Here is a 14,823-nt window from a genome sequence, read left to right as displayed (position 1 = left end):
CTATTTGCATTTTAAAATTCATGAAAATTTTAGGGAGTAAAAATTCACAATGTTCTCACAGTTTTACCCTCAATGGGAATAGAATAACTAATCTTAATAATGTGATCAGGAATACTTCTGGTGGGGGGAGGAAGGGTAGTTCTATTTCATGATAAAGAATAAATTACTTTACTACTATTATAACACTGGCGTAGTAGATAGAGTGACAGGCCTGGAGACAGGGAGACTCAGCTTTCTGAGCTCAAATCTAGCCTGACACTTACTAGCTGTATGACTTTGTCAAGTCACTTAATCCTGTTTGCTTCAGTTTCCTCATCTGTAAAATTAATTGAAGAAGAAAATGGCAAACCATTCTAGTGTCTCTGCTAAGAAAACCCTAAATGGGGTCATGAGGAACCAGAAACAACTGAAAACAACTAAACAATAACAAACATAAGACTGAATGTTCACAAAGTTCTGGTGATGTTCCAATTAGATCTATGTGGATATTCCATTTTGGTTTTAGAGAAGTTTTATCAGCAACTTCTGGGAACCCTCCTGAACATGGAAACATCAGCCAGTTTCACCAACAATCAAATCATAGATTATATAACCATTTCACCAGTATTGAAGCAATGCTTGTTAGCAAACCATTTGTCTGACCTGAGTATGCAAAGAAAATGGACAGAAACAGGATGCTCAGGCAATCATTGTTCATTGAAGTGAACTCATGAACAGTCAATTAAAGAAAACTAATTCAGCAGGTACTAAACCACAATACTGAACTGGAGAATGATCACAGTAGGCAAATCAGTCTTGTGTATCACCAACAGGAACGTGGGTGACTCTTTTTCATCAAATCTAAGAGCTAGATTTGCCATTAGTGAAGAATTCTGTAAAGAGTGGCTACAGTCACAAATAGAAGAGAAGTCTTTATGTAAGCATAGTTTGGGAAGGCAGTTTGACCTGGACTGGTGTTTTCAACCACACCCATAAACATAGATCACAATCAGCATTTTTTTTAAAGCAAAGGGAAATGTTATAGTATCAGTCATAGCTGGTTGTACCTGGAAAGGACCCTAAAGGTCATCCAATTTATCTACTTTACTCATTTGAAAGATAAAGAAACTAAAGGCCCAACCAATTAAATTCTGCTACTTGCCTAAAGTCCCAGAACTAGTTAAAGGTATCTGCTCATGCAGTTTTATTATTTTTTAAAATGCTTTATTGAATTGCTTCTGTTTGTTTTAAGTCACTGTCATTTCTATATATAGTGCACTTTCTGCCCTAGAGCTGAACCCAAACAAACAGAACCAATAAATAATTGTTTGACAATGCATTCTGCAGTCCCTTTCCTGTTTGTTGTTTGACTGAAGTATATTTTATCATCTGTCCAATAGAACTACTACCTTTTGGAATTTTTTTTTCATTATAGGAGTAATTTTGTTCTACTGGTTCTGCTTATTTTACTCTGCATCAGTTCATATAAATCTTCCCATGTGGTTCTGAATTTTTCATATTCACTATGTCTTACTTTATGATGACATTTATATGCCACAATTTTTTCAGCCATAATGAGTACCCACTTTACTTCCAGTTCTCTGGTATTACAAAAAATGCTGCTAAAATATTTTTTAGTACACATTGTACCTTTCTATGTTTTATTTCCTTAGTTTATGACCAGAGGGCACTGAGTCAAATAGTAAGAATTGTACCAAGCATTCTCAAGTCAAATTATTGGCAGGAATTGGAGGGTAACCTCAGGCATGGTCATGATGCTTGGTCAAATGACAAAGGAAGTTGTTGGGTGTTTTTGCTTTTTTTTTAATGAGTTCTAGACTATATGGATGAGAATTGTGTAAAGATCTTAGACAAAATAAAACAAATCTAAACTAAGAATGTGGTTCATGTTTCAACCTAGAGTACTGACACTCTGTAAGTCTTAACAGAAGATCTCATTGAAGAGCTATCATTGGAATAGATTAGATTTCTTTTTGTTTTAGTAATATCAAATTGTGTCAGACAACATTTATTATCTACTGGTCCTCATAAGACTTTTTATTCTTGAAGGGTCAGTTCTCTAATTTAAATGACAGTTCTCTGGGACCCAGACAATTGACTCCTTTGTTTGATGCTATCCCCACCACAAAAAGAACAGAATGTTTTTTGAAGGTAAGGATTGCTATCTGGGGACCAGACTGTTCTATGCTTATATATTTCAAGTTTTGAAATATATTAATTATATGTATTATTATATATTAAATATATTATATGTATATGCATATTATTTGAATTATTTGAATAATATTATATGAAATATTATATGTATAATTATATATGAAATAAATATATTAAGGAATTTTTTTATAACAACATTACTTCATTTCTATTGCTTACTTTATGCAAATGTTCAAACTGTACTATAATGATACCTCACTCATCTGGCATAATGAGGAAAATGAAGGGTTTCATGCTAGTGGATTTTCCAGATAAATGAAACTCAATTCTTCAAAACCTTTTCTTTTAAACCATTTTAGATGAAAAGCTTTAAAAAATAATTACACAGCAATCTGCCTTCTCAACAGAGTATATTTGATATGATTTAACCTTTTCTTATTGACTCAGGGTCATAATTTTGGACACTAATTATTGTTTGGTGCTGTGATAAACAGAAACTCAGGCTCTATGTATCCCCTACACTAAATTACTTCAGACTACTAGGCATTTTCAGTTCTCCCATACATGTTCTCTTAGTTTTTCTGTTTTCATCTTCTCTTAATCTCAGGCTTTCATATGAATAATAGTAATGAAATTTGAAGATCCCTTTGTATTGGAAAGCTGACAGGTATTGAGCACCTGGTTTCAAATTAAGCCTCCATTAAAGAAATAGAAGGTATGATCCCCTGTTGCTGACATAAAGGAAGGGGCTGAACAGGGAACCCCTGTTGCTAACATAACAAGAAGGAGCTATACCGTATTTAAGGAAGAGCAGAAGCTGGACAGTCAGAGCTTCTTGGGATAAGCATCATGGAGGCAGAGCAGCTGCTGCTAGACTGAAGACTGAACTGAGAATTGAGAAGAACTGAGAAGAGGAATGAGAATTGGGAACTGAGACAATTTCTTGGAGCAAGCCATGTGGAGGCTGGATAAAGTGATTTTGATTTTGAGAATGGAGCTTATGGTGCTGAGGATCTCTGAGGGCCAGTTGGAGCTGCTGAAGATTTCCAAGGGTCAGCTAGAGCTGCAGAAGACTGAGGAAGCATGACTGTGGTGCCAGTATTTTGTACAAATGCTGTTGTGGCTTTGTTAATGTGTATGAATGTTCTTGTGGCTGTGTTAAACCTTTTCTTCCCAGGAACAGAGATTGTAAAGGATTTGAGATGGACTGGACACTGTGAGCATCAATGTGGAGCAGGAATTGCATGTAGAGCTGGACAAGGACCTGGGAACTGTCTGCCTTTGAACCCAGGTGACGGTTTGGTGGATTCAGGTAGGAGCTACCTGCCTCAAGTCAAAATGAAAGGACTTCTCCATGAATACTGAATAGTGACTGATGAAACTGTAACTTACCTATGACTGAGGAGTAGATGGCCTGTATATTTTCCACTATCCTTTTAAGAGGGCACTGAGTAGTGACTGAGACTGAGTAGTAACTGATGATTGAATAGTGACTGATTTGTAACTTACTGTGCCCTATGGGTGGAGGACTTTGACCTTTTGTTCTTTGTATCCCTTAAGGAGGCAGGATGATTGAATGATTGAGTTACTAAATGATTGTACCTTGTTCAAAACTATGTGACCACTTTGGTGAAAACTATGTGGCCATTTTAGTGATAAATTGTTGAGTTGTGACATGGTGAATGCTGTATTTTGATTTTCTATGATAAGTTGTAACATTATGAATGCTCTACCTTGATTTTCTGTGAATGTTTTGCTCTGATTTGTTACTGAATAAATAGAGAGTTCGCTATACTATATAATCAGAACCTTGAAAGCTGTTCACAGCAGCAGCCCTCTGGATAGCCGCTTCTGTGTGGCTTTACAATATGTCACTTCTTGTTTCTGTTAACGTGTCTTGCAATGTCATGACGTCCCTCCCTCTCAATGCATGGATCCTTTAAAATCTGTTGCTCTGGTCTCCTATGGGTTATGAAATCAGACCATCAAGCTTGTTAAAATTGTGTTTAAAGAAGAGTAAATAGACCTTGAGTGAGGGGCTCTGCTGAGAATGGGGGTCTTAAAGGAACAAAATGAATGAACTTTAGTTCGTGATCTTTGTGTCAGCTATTTAGACTACTCTTCTTCCTTTCTGTTTCTCATTGTGTTCTAAATATTAAAATTGTCAGGTAATGGATGGATAAGCAAATGTTAGTAAGCAACATCAGTAATACTAATACTAGCAAAACATACTGAGCAATATAGGGAAAATAAACTAAGAAAGGAAAATATGTGTAGGAAAAAAACACATTATAGGATGGAGAAAAATATAGTACAAGAAGTGAGTTTTGTAATAATTTACCAGTAAAACAAGCTGTCTGGTCCATAAGCACCCTCTCATATTATAACCACAGAAGAGATTTCTAATTCCATCATTTAAGGATCTATAAGGATCTAACAAACCTTCTATAACTTACTAGATGATCTTTTAGAGTTGCTGGGGCTGGAAAATTTGTTACTTTGAGGCCAACCTGGTGTGCAGAGCCTTTCTGAACTCAGTTTTGCTGGTTCTTAGATAAGAGATATCTAAATTAGTAGAAGCTGCCAGAGCTTGAGTTCTCTAGGCATACCCTTTTAGAATTCAGGCTCACCTTGATCCCATGATGAAGCATCACAGTAGGACTTTTAATGGTAGAAAGGGGGAAGAGATGTTTACAAGTAAAAAAAGGCACTTAAAGATAGCCTGAGAAAGTCATAGGACTCAAAATATGCAACACTTCCTAAGTAGTTTTGAGTTATCCTAATTGTTCTTTTTTAAAATTTTTTTTAAACATTTTCTTTTATCCTAATTGTTCTTAACCATCACAGAATATACAGCACCACTGAAACAATGAGCACCATAAACCTCCCCAGACAATTGAGAGTTTAAGAAACATTTTAAAATTGTTTTGAAATTCATCATTGGCCTGAATAAGACAATTCAATGGCATAGTAGTCATAGTTGATAAGAAAGACAACAGTTAAATCAGAAAAAGACATAGTAAACTGAGAGCCCAAAAGGTCCAATGATATGTTTTAGAAGGCATGGAATTTTCAAAACTTGGTCTCCTGTGGCAAAGACCACATGTGGAACTGACATGACTACTGAGTTACCAAATCCTCCCCAAATAAATGCTTATTATAACAGTGGCTAGCACATAGAGGTGCTTAAATAAATGCTGTTTGACTAACTGTTATGTTCTGGGAAATAACCAGCCGGTTTATTTCCAAGGGGATGGGGAATCTTTGGCCTCAAGGCCAGATGTGGCCCTCTAGGTCCTCAAGTTTGAATCTAAACTTCACAGAAGAGATCGCCTTAATGAAAAAATTTGTTCTGCAAAACTTGGACTTAGTCAAAAGGACATACCCAAGAACCTAGAAGGCCGCATGTGGCCTCAAGACCTCAGGTTTCCCACCCCTGGTTAAATCTCCTCATTTGCCAGGGACTCTCCTTTTGAGTCCATCAAGAGGAAAATTGGGTCTGTCAAGTTATCTGTGAACATAAAGCTTTGATTACATTAGGGAATAAAGTTTGAGATTTGCTTTAAAGATTAATCTGGCACCAGTTTTGAGATATAATCAAGATAGGGTCTGAGGTGATTTGATAAAATTCTTATATATCAGGAACATGTAAATGCACTGTGTACACACAACATCACTAGTCCTTGGCATTGCGTCTAAACTGCCACAAATAATGTCCTAATCTCACTGAAGTTTAACCTTGCCTGAAGAACTCAATTATCTTATAAACATCCTATAAACATCCTTTTGTATCATGAGGTAGTCATATATAGTTACTCTTCTATTATCAAGAAATTGAATCTCTTAAATAAACAGTATGACTTATTCCAAGGCAAGCAATGAGGCTGAGAAAGCTGGGAATGGAATCCAACACTATTGACTTCAGTGTTTTAACCACTTCCCCTTGCTATATTTATTCCCATATTTAAAATAAAAATAAAACTTGAAAACGGAGAATTGTTTGCTAAAAGTGCATCAATTTATTCCTGAGAGTTGAAGGTAGGAGTGTGCCAGCAGCAGCCAGTACTGGCTTCTGAGAGCCAATTTGCTTTATTTTTTTTTAATTTTTTGCTTTTTGGAGGGCAACTGGGGTTAAGTGACTTGCCCAAGGTCACACAGCTAATTTTTGTGTTAAGTGTCTGAGACCGGATTTGAACTCAGGCCCTCCTGACTCCAGGGCTGGTGCTCTATTCACTGCTCTACCTAGCCGCCCGATTTGCTTTATTTTCAGTGTATTTTCACCTTGAAAATTGTTAAACATTACAAATCTAGGCTTGATTTACTGTTTTATTGATTGTTTAGACAGAAGAAAGTGACAGAGAAAAATGTTAATAATGCAGATGAAATTTTAAAGTTTGTTGCATATACATTGTTTAGTTGGTTTTGCTGGTTTTTTTTCCAGAGAGCTAGTTGTTAAACATTTACCAGAACACCCTTAGAAAGTCAGTAGACAAGCAGATTTAGTCTTCTCGAACCCCAAGCATCCACTTTAAAAAATTTTAAGACAATACGATTCGTGCTGCATGAAAAATATAAGCTGAGTGTATGAACAAAAATTGTATTTAAAATATACCATGAGCAGGGTTAGGAAAAAGAATGACTGACAAATTTATCGGCTATGTTAGCACAAGGTGTAGGAGCAGCTAGATGGTACAGTCAATAGAGTGCCAGGTGTAGAGTCAGGAGGACTCACATTTCTGAGTTCAAAGCTAGCCTCAGACACTTACTACCTGTGTGACCCTGGGCAAGTCCCTTAACCCTGTTTACTTAAGTCTCCTCATCTGTCAAATGAGTTAGAGAAGGAAATGACGAACCACCCCAGTATCTTTGCCAAGAAAACCCTAAAATGGGGTCACGAAGAGTCAGACATGACTGAAAATGACTGAAAACAATAACAAACAACAAAGCACAAGGCATAGAAGCAAGATGGCAAGTTGGGATTCAGTTACTTACTCTGCCACTAATCTGGTGGATGACTTTTTAGCAAGTCAATTTGTATCTCTGTACCTCAAATTCCTTTGCTTGCTAATGTCCTTTCCAAAATATTATGAGTTTAATTTTAGAGTCATAGGATCATAGATTTAGAACTGAAAGGGACTTTTGAGGTCATTTGGCCAACCCCATCATTTTACAGCTGAGTAAACTGAGGCCTAGAGAATAAAGTGACTTGCCATGGGTCATAAATAGAGTGGTGAACTCAGCCTGATGTCATAGCATCCAGAAATTTTCTTATCATTGCATTTTGTCTTTTTTTTTTATAAGACTTCTTTCTTTATTCCTTACAATTTTTCTATTTAATAGTGGAGGAAACTGAACTGTCAGAAAAAGTCTTTCTACATGCAACATATCTGGGTTTGAAAAACAGTTATGAGATATAATAACCATGCAAATATGGGAAAATCATTTATCTCTCTTAAGAGCCTTACCACAAAAGGGAATGTGAATTTAAAATTTGAAGTCCCCCCATAAACAAAATTTTTAAAAAGAGAACTTCCTCCAGACTATCATCTCTCCCTAACCTGTCCTGTTCACTCACATCAACTCTCCCCTTTCCTAAATGCATTCTTTTTGCATCCTGGAGATCCAAATTTCTTTTTTTTTTCCAGACCTCAAATTTTTATAATTAAATCTGTAGATAATGGAAAATTATTATGCAAAATAAAACACCCTATATATATATAAAACCATGCTATGTGTACTTCTATCTATCAATTCTTTCTCTGGAGGTAGATAATATCTTCCTTCTAGGTCCTTTGTAGTTGATGTGAATATTTATAATACTCAGACTAGCTTAGTTGTTCACAGAGCACATCAGAGGGGACATTAAAATATAATTAAAAGTGTAGATCTAAAATCCAAAGATACCATTATATTAAATAGGAAAATATCTGAAACATTTTTTTTTCTTTTAAACACATGAGGAAATAACAGCTCCTCCCTCTCCTGGCTCCTATAGAGCATAGTTCTAGAAATGCTACCAGTAGCAATTAGATGAGAGAAGTCAAGTCAAATCAAGTTAATATATATGTATTAATTTACTACCATGCACCAAGCACCATGGTAAGTACTAAAAATATGAAGAAATTTTTTAAAAATTCCCTGCCTTCAGGGAACCCATATTCTCATGGGGGAGACAGTATGCAAACAACAATGTAGAAACAAGACAGGTAGAGTAAAATTAGAGATTATTAATAGAGAGAAGGCACTAGAATTCATAGGCAATGGGAAGAAGGTGAGATTTTAGCTGAGACTTGAAGGAAGACATGGATGCCAAGAGACATAAATGAAAGAGGAGGGAATTTTAGTTATGGGGGACAGTCAATGAAAGTACACAGAGATGGGAGATGGAAGTGTCATTATGAGAAACAGAAAAGAGGCCAATGACATTGGAACATAGAGGACATTAAAGGAAGTAAAATATAAAAATATTGAAAAGATTAGAAGGGGTCAAGTTATGAAGAGCTTTAAAAGCCAAGTAGATGATATTTATTTGATCCTGGAATTATAGGGAGCCACTGGAGTTTCAGGGGTGGGGAACCTGTGGGCTCGAGGCCACATGTGGCCCTCCAAGTCCCTTGAGTGCAGCCTCTTGATTGAGTCCAAGTTCCACAGAACAAATCCTTTTTATCAACACATTTGCTCTGTGAAGCCAAACTTCTTTTTGGGGGGACCCATTGGGATTAAAGAGCCTTCCTGTGTAGCAGTTAGGACTACAGAATCAAAGCAAGGATGTGGGAGAATCAGAATCAGGTCCCCTCGGTTTCTTATCCCTCCCAACCAAGGCATTTTATATAAAAGTCTTATAAGTGGTGCCATCAACAAGGTAGGCAAACTTAACTACTCTGTCTTTCCAAATGCATTATATATCTAGATTTGAGAAACAGTTATGACTAACAGTTATAGCTATTGTGATGGAATATAAAAAATTAAGAGCAGGTTGATTTTATAAAAACATGGGAAGACTTGCATGAAACGATGAAAAGTAAAATGAGCAGAACCAAGAGAAAGTGACAGTAATATCATTCGTAGATTAACTGTGAACAACTAAGCTAGTCTGAGTATTATAAATATTCATATCAACTACAAAAGACCCAGGTAGGAAGATGCTATCCACCTCCAGAGAAAGAACTGATAAATTGAAGTATACTTAGTATGGTTTTACATATATAGATATAGATATGTATATATGTGTATTATGTGTGTGTGTATCTGTGTCAAGTGGTGGCCTTCTTTACTGTGGTATAAGAGAAGAGGGAGATAGTTCATAACCTAAAATATAATAAAAATAAAAATTTTAAAATTTAAAAAAGAAATGTAATAGCTGTGTGAATATGAGTAAATAATTTACCTCTTTTATTTTTCTCATATAGAAATGGGGTTGATACTATTTGCATCTTTCTTCACAGGGTAGTTGCGAAAATGCTTTGCAAACCTTAAGGTGCTATATCAAAATGAGCTATTATTATCAGATTACTATGTGCCAGACCCTATACTAAGTTCTGCAGATACACTGGAAGGCAAAAACACAGTTTTTGCTCTCAAGTTTACATTCTAAGAGGGAAACAACATGCAAATAACTATGTACATATATGATATATATAGTGTAAAAAGAAGGTAATCATAGACCAGGATGTGCCAGGGAACCAGGAAATGCCTCCTGTGAGGTTTGAGCTGAGTCTTGAAGGAAATCAGAGAAGCCAGGAGGCAGAGTTGAGGAGGAATAGGCAGTGAAAATGGAGTTCCATGTGCAAGAACAAGTAGACTGGGGTAATTTGATCATAGAGTGTGCAAAGTATAAGAAGACTGGAAAGGTAGGAAGGGGTCTAATTGTGAAGGGATTTAATTGACAATCAGATTTTATATTTGATCATGGAGGTAATAGGGAGCCAAAGGAGTTTATTGATTATTAGATTTAGCAATTAAGAGATCTTCAGGAAGTATGGTGAGAGCAGTTTCAGTGGAACGATAAGGTTGGAAGTCAAACTGAAGAGAATTTAGAAGTGAGTGAGAGAAGACAGGGAAGAATTTAGTATAGACTTTCTTAAGAAGTTTGGTGGAGAATAAGAGGTGAAATATTGTATTGTAGCTAGCAGGGACAACTGGATAAAGCAAGGATTTTTCAAGGAGAGAAACATGGGCATGTTTATATGCAGCCAGTAATTAAGGAGAGATTGTAGATTAGAGAGGGAGTGGAGATCACGAGGTACCAATCTGCTGGAGAAGATGGGATAGAATGGGATCAATTTGTGCATGTTGAGAGGCAGGAGTGAAGGAGGATAAAGTATTGGAAAGCATCTAAGTGTACAGGAGGGAAAAACAGGGAGCTCTGAGCTAATGGCCTCAGTTTTTTGTTTGTTTTTTTTTTTTTCAGTAAAATATGAGGCATGGTTCTCTCTCAGCTGAGAGATAGGGAGAGGTAGTGCCATAGGAGACTTGAGGAGGGTTGAAAAGGTTTGGAATCAATACTGTAATCAGTGGAATAGTGAATCAAGTGGGGAGGTGTTAAAGGATTGCCTTACTAAGGCAAGGGCCCAGTTGAGATCATGTAACAAAAATATGTAGCAGACTCAATCAGTATGTGACTTTCTCCGACTTCCTTTAGCATCATGCAAATAAAAGCAAAGGATTCTGATGGTGGGAGTAATTTCGGGTTGTGATTTGGCAAAGTTTGGCAAGGCAGATCAGTGATAGGATGAAAGGATAAGGAATTTGAGTTGAACTGATTTTATCAAGGGCCTGAGATAGGAAAGGGAGAAGATTGTAGCCAGGGCAGGGAGGAGACTGTGGCCAGGGCAAGGGTGATGACCTGGGAAAAAAATGAGGATAGACAGATAGAAGATCATTATGGCAAGAAAGAATAGAGTAGCTGTAATAAGGTATAAGGAAAAATGGAATGATTAATAATTACGAACAGATAAAGAAATTTCAGAGTTCATGAACATAGAATATGTAATATAAATTATTATTTTTACCCCTGGCAGCTGATCCACACCTTCAGAACTACTGACAAAAATGAATGGGAAAAAAAAAAAAAGCTTTGATGCACATGAGTAGTCAACTGGTCATTCTTGAAAAACCTTTATAATTGAAAATTCTGGACGGGCCAGTTTACTTAACAACTCATGCATCTGGTAATGCTTGGCTTCCTTAGAATCAAGGTTCAACATAACTTCAAAGCCTAAATAAAGGATAACCAGTGCTCATGGCTTTAAAATTCTGTTGAGTGAATTAATGGAAGTCCAATAGAAGCCTTGACACATTGTCTATTCTGTATGTCAAATCTTGTCTTTTCTACCGTCATCTCTCAGATATTCTCCCTTTTCTTCTCTGACATTGGTACCATCTTGGCTCAGTCCTTTATCAACCTCATACCTGGACCACTTCAATCTCCTGCTGGTTGGTTTCCTAGCAGGCTTGACCACATCATTCACGGAGCCCCAAGCATCTTACACCCCCTCATTCAATAAGTTCTTCCGATTTCTCCTCTGGGATCAAATACAAAATCCTCTATTTGGCTTTTAAAGCCCTTCATAACCTGGCTCCTTCCTACCTTTCCAATATTCCTATACCTTACTCTTATCCACATACTTTGTGATCCTTACTTCTAACAGCTCTGGCCTCCTCACTCTTGTTTACGTAGGACACCCACCTCCTGACTGAATTTTTACTGTCTATCCCTCATGTCTGGAATACTCTTCCCTCCTTATCTCCAACCTCCAGCTTCCTTCAAGTTTCGGTTAAAGTCTCCTCAACAAGAAGCCTTTTTTAATCCTTCTTAATCTTAGTGCCTTTTCCCTCTGAGATCACCCCCAATTTGTCCAACTTATATCTTGTTTGTAAGTACTTGCTTGCATGTTGTCTCTCCCCCCCCCCCCCATTAGATTGGGAGCTCCCAGAGAGCACAGACTGTTATTTGCCTTTCTTTGTATTTCAGGGACTCAGCATGGTGCCTGGCACATAGTAGGTGCAGTGGGTGCCACATCCTGGTTAACATTTCAGGAACTTTAAAAATTCTACTTATCTCTTTTTTTTCAGGGTCTTATCACTCTATACTATACTTTGTTGTAATCTAAGTTGAATTCCTTCAAGTAGTTAGTTGCATGTACCCCACAGCTTCCCCTCCCCAGTCTCCTGGACAGCCCCAGTTACTCTTGTGTGTGTGTGCCCACTGACATGAGAATTTATCACTGTTCTTCTTGTGGAAACATCCTTCACTGATACAGGCCTGTAGCTTTTATGTAACCTAATACTGAGAGTAGCCTTGAAGATGGTCACACAGCCAGTGTCAACAGAACTTGAATCCAGGTTTTCTTCACGCTCTCTAAATATGCAACATTGCCTCTCCATCTACTTAAAAAAGTCTCCTAAAATCTTCTGAAAAGACTATAGAAAGTTTCTCAATATCACATTTAAGTAATTCAAGATAAGTTCCTTGATAAATATAACTCTTGCAGCATAAGCATCCAGCCACGAGCCGTTTTCACTTTTTCTTTGGAAGACTACAGGTTGTCGGGTTTTCCCGGCGGTGGAATGTCATTGTTCCAGAGCTGAAGGGTACGGTTTTGTGACATGTAAGTCGACCCAGGTACAGCAAGCCCACAACGGTGGACGAATTCCCAGAACTCTGGGGCATCTTTAGTCATGTAGGTGGGTGGGGGTGGAGTGAAGCGAGCCAGGCCCTCGGACTCCACAGCAACCACAGCCACAAAGACCAAAGAGGCAACAGTAAAGAACAACACCACTTTCGGGGTTTTGCAGGACTTCGGTGCCGCTCTATGCACACTGGATCATATTCGTGTATCTTGGCTTTCCCGTAGCCACCCGGAGATAGTTTGACATAAACCCCGCAAAAAGTGCTTGGGGAGGTGAGGCAAGGGTGAAGAAGGCTGGGGAAGAAGCAAAGTCGGCCTTGAAAAGAGTGAAACTCTCCCAGGGTTTCAGAGATTTGCTGGGAGGGAGGAGGTGAGTGAGAACTGCCCGAGCCAGAGGAGCACAGGGAGTTGTTTGTGTGCGGGAGCAGAGAGGGGGGAGGGAAGGGTGTAGGAGAGAAAGGGGAGCGCGGGAGGAGGGTAAAAGAGAAAGGGAGAGGGAGGCCAGAGCTGGCCCAGAGTCAGCAGCCATATTGCTCGCACAAGCACGCGCGCACACAGCAGGAGAGAGGGGCGGGGCGGGGCGGGGCGCGGCTCTCAACCCCTCCCTCCAGCCCGCCCGCCCGCCAGCCAGGGTGAGAGGCGCACTAGCCCACTGACTGCCTGCGGGACGGAGGAGCCGAGGCTGCGCTTGCATTACTCCGGTGGGACTGCTGCTGCGCGTGCATTACTCGGGTAGGACTGCCGCTGCAGGGGCGGCGGGGTCGGGGTGGGATGGAACCTGCCGGGAAGAGTCCGGGGACTGAGCGCAGCCCCTGCCCTGCCCTTCTCCTGGCTCCTCGCCTCCTTTTCTGCCTCTGCTGGTCGGGGCTCTGGCAACAGGTGTTGTTGGGGAACGGGAGCTACCCTCCGGGACTGGAAAGGGTGGGGAGGCAACTTGTAGAAGTACCCCACGCCCACCCCGGGGGACCCGCTGGAGAGCGCCGCCTGGTCCTCCGGAGCCCCCAACCTGGGCACGGAACCCGGCTTCCGTGGGGTGATCCGGGAATCCTCATTTGGGTTTTTCTTTTTCTAAACTCTCCAATGCCCTTACAGCCAGCCCCGGCCTGAGGAACCAGGGGTCTTCCAAGTAGGGACGGCGCCGGACTCCCGGACAAAGTCCAGCCGCGTGCCTTTGGCACCGAAAGTTCTTACATATAGACGCCACCTTCTGTTTGACCCAAATAAATTACAGGTTACATCGGATTTTTTAGTGTCGCTGCCGCCTTCTCTTAATGCCTACTTTATTCTTACCACCACCCCCTCTTTTAGAAAAAGTGAACCCCAGAAAAGTGTTAATATTCGTGTGCGTTGGTGTCACTTATTTATTTTAAAGTCCTCTTTACTTGTGCTCCCCCTCCCCTACCTCCCGCCGGCTCCCCGGCTTCATTGCCTCTTGGCCGTCTGTCTGTCCGCCCCCGGTTTCTCTCCTCCTTTCAGGCCCCCTCCCCCACATTTTGCCTTTCCTGGGAGTCCCCTTTCCATTTAAAAGAAAAAAATTGTTCCTTAAAGGCTTGGTTGTGACTTCAGCCTTGGGGCAAACGGTCGTTGGTTGAAGTGAAACTAAAAAAGTGACTGAGCTGCCTTAAAAACGGAAGACTTGCTTTAAAAAAGACCCCCGCGCTCCCCTCTTGCAGCGCTCAGCCCCCTCTCCCTTCCCCTTCACTGCCCCAGCCCGGGCTCCACACCTGGGTCCGTGCGCCCGGGAACCCGGCAAAGCCGCGAGTCGCACCTGCCCCCGCCGTCCCCTGGGGTCCAGGGCCGGACGGAGAGCGGGCACCTCACCTGGCTGTGCCCTCCCCTCCATCCTTCCGCCCTCCCCCTGCCCTCCGATTCAGGGACTCTTCTTCCCGGGCTTCGGAGAGGGTCTGATGGGTGTGGTTGGATAGATGACCTTCCCTGGTGAACAAGGCAGGGCTTTCCTCTGCCCCTGGGTGAGGCATGAAACACACCACACACACACACACACACACACACACACACACACACACACACACAC

The 14,823-nt window shown here is 40.1% G+C and overlaps 1 protein-coding gene across 2 annotated transcripts in view; it reads left to right on the top strand.

The window, feature by feature from the left end:
- Window positions 1–12,969: 12,969 nt before the first annotated feature.
- EZR (ezrin) overlaps window positions 12,970–14,823 on the top strand; it is a 71,334-nt gene continuing 69,480 nt past the window's right edge. The window contains exon 1 of one of the 2 annotated variants that reach the window (XM_069070339.1): window positions 12,970–13,158. The gene's annotated coding sequence lies outside the window, so the exon portion shown is untranslated. Of the gene's footprint in view, window positions 13,159–13,372; window positions 13,521–14,823 lie in introns of those variants that run through there. The other variant, XM_069070338.1, reaches the window with a different exon arrangement.

This window comes from Petaurus breviceps, unplaced genomic scaffold, assembly GCF_028583685.1.
Source record: "Petaurus breviceps papuanus isolate PSGF00001 unplaced genomic scaffold, PetGlider_PUasm1.0 90808, whole genome shotgun sequence".
NCBI lineage: Eukaryota > Metazoa > Chordata > Mammalia > Diprotodontia > Petauridae > Petaurus > Petaurus breviceps.
This window is presented reverse-complemented; position numbering and strand designations above follow the sequence as displayed.